The sequence below is a fragment of the Sinocyclocheilus rhinocerous genome, unplaced genomic scaffold (genome assembly GCF_001515625.1).
Source record: "Sinocyclocheilus rhinocerous isolate Xijiao unplaced genomic scaffold, SAMN03320098_v1.1 scaffold755, whole genome shotgun sequence".
Lineage (NCBI taxonomy): Eukaryota > Metazoa > Chordata > Actinopteri > Cypriniformes > Cyprinidae > Sinocyclocheilus > Sinocyclocheilus rhinocerous.
Window position 1 is genome coordinate 903,644 of NW_015659385.1, and position 2,249 is coordinate 905,892.

Genomic DNA, 2,249 nt, shown 5'->3' on the forward strand with positions numbered 1-2,249 from the left:
GATCTGTACTAGTGTGGGCAGTCATCTTGGCAAAGTCATTATATCTGATGTTTGCTCAGCCAAGTAATATGAGGTTTTTACAGGATCAGGTACATGATATGTTCCTAACACGGTTACCTCATGACATTCCAATATACCAGTGCGATGGTGCCCCCATAAAAACCGAGAATTTGGTTTTATAAGCACCAAGTTGAGAAAATAACTTTTCCTGACCTCCCCAATGACCAGATCTGAACCTCTAATGGACATTCTAAAGCAGATTTCCACCTCGAAAAACTGTAGCCATTTCTTCTTGAAGAATGGTTAGGTTTCACTGCACTTAGAACTTTTTGGGGTTTTATGACATAATTTTAAGTACTGAAGCTATATTTAAAGAGAAAGTTCACCCAAAAATGATTCTGTAAAGTATATTCATCATTTACTCACCCTCATGTCATTCCAGAGATATTTATATACAATTACAATTTAATAATGTGGGTTACTATTCCATTTTATTGTATGGACGAAAAAAAAAAATTTTTATTTTGTGTTCCAGAGAGTAAAGAAAGTCTTACAGGTTTGGAATGACATGAGGGTGAGTGATGATGAAAGAATTAACATTTTTGGGTGAACTATTCCTTTAAGGCAAAGAATGGCCATATATCTTGTGTTCAAAAGAGGGTCCAATGTAATGAATTAATAAGCTACCATAAACATAGGTGTGTAGGTTCAAATGTAGGCTACTAAACTCTAAAATAATTGCCAATATTTTATCACAAAAAAAATAAAAAAAATAAATAACATTCTGCAAACCATCTTAACAAATTGTGCTTAAATAGTGCTTTGCTGCATTTAAATTAAGTCAGTGTCATGTTTTTATCACAAACATGCCTCTTTATATATCTATACTTGGTCCAAAACTTGTTTTCTGTTGATCATGGCAGCAATAATTCATCAAAAAATAATCCAATGATGTACTGGAAGCATTATAATTGTCCACATGTATGGATGTATGATGTACTTCAGCACACTTTTGTCATTTAAAAAAAAAAACCTGATTCAAGTGGCGGTGCACGGATACAGTCACTGTTAAGTATGTCAGATTGCAGTAGTCTGCTGCATCCTTCTATACTCAGATCACAAATGTTTTGGCCATGTTTTTATCATTGTCTAATTTGCATAATTATTTAAGTGAACTGAAAACAGCGCAGACAGCACATGCAAACTATTAAGACACCCCAGATGAATGTAAAACACATGTACACATTAGGAATTGTTAAGAAAGGTTTGTTGTTTAAATATGCAAATGAAGTATTATGCTATTAAATATGCAGTAATTTGCATACATTTTTCAGAAGAAAATCTGAATCAAACTAATTTTAATATTACACAAAGATAATGCAAGTAAATACAAAATGCAGTTTTTAAATGATGATTTCATTTATTAAGGGAAAAAAGCTGTCCAAACCTACCTGGCCCTATGTGAAAAATGTATTGCCCCCTCCTATTAAAGGGGTCATATGATGCGATTTCAATTTTTCCTTTCTCTTTGGAGTGTTATAAGCTCTTGGTGCATAAAGAAGATCTGTAAAGTTGCAAACACTAAAGTCTCAAAACCAAAGAGATATTCTTTATAAAAGCTAAGAGTTAACCACGCCTACCTAAAACGGCTCGTTCTAACACACCCCCACATACCTACGTCACGATCTGGGAAAATTTGCATAACGCCGCCCAAATGTTCACAAAAAGAAAGAAGGCGTAACTTTTATTCACGCTGTAGTATTGTTGACGCTGCAGCCATGTCCTGAAGACGCTGTGTGCTTCGTTGTGAAAGCGAAACTACTTTGTTTGACCTTCCAAAAGAGGACGATATCTGCTTCGTCATGCCTGGAGCTGACCCGTGCTGGTTGCTGAGGAAATACAACAACTTTGCGCTGTGAATCACCGGATCGGCTTTCACCGTGGAATTACTTTTTCACATAGTGCCTGGCAGGTTTGGACAGCTTTTTTCCCTCAAATAAAATCATTATTTCAAAACTTACTCGGGTTATCTTTGTGTAATATTAAAATTTTTTGATGATCTGAATCATTCAAGTGTGACAAATACGCAAAAATAAAAAAAAACAGGAAGGAGGCAAAAACTTTTTCACACCACTGTTTGTATTGCAACTGAAATCTATACAGACACATATAGATTAAGTGCAATAAAATAAACACTTAAAAGTGTATTTCTGGTATTTTCTTTCCACTAATCTGTAACAACACTTTAT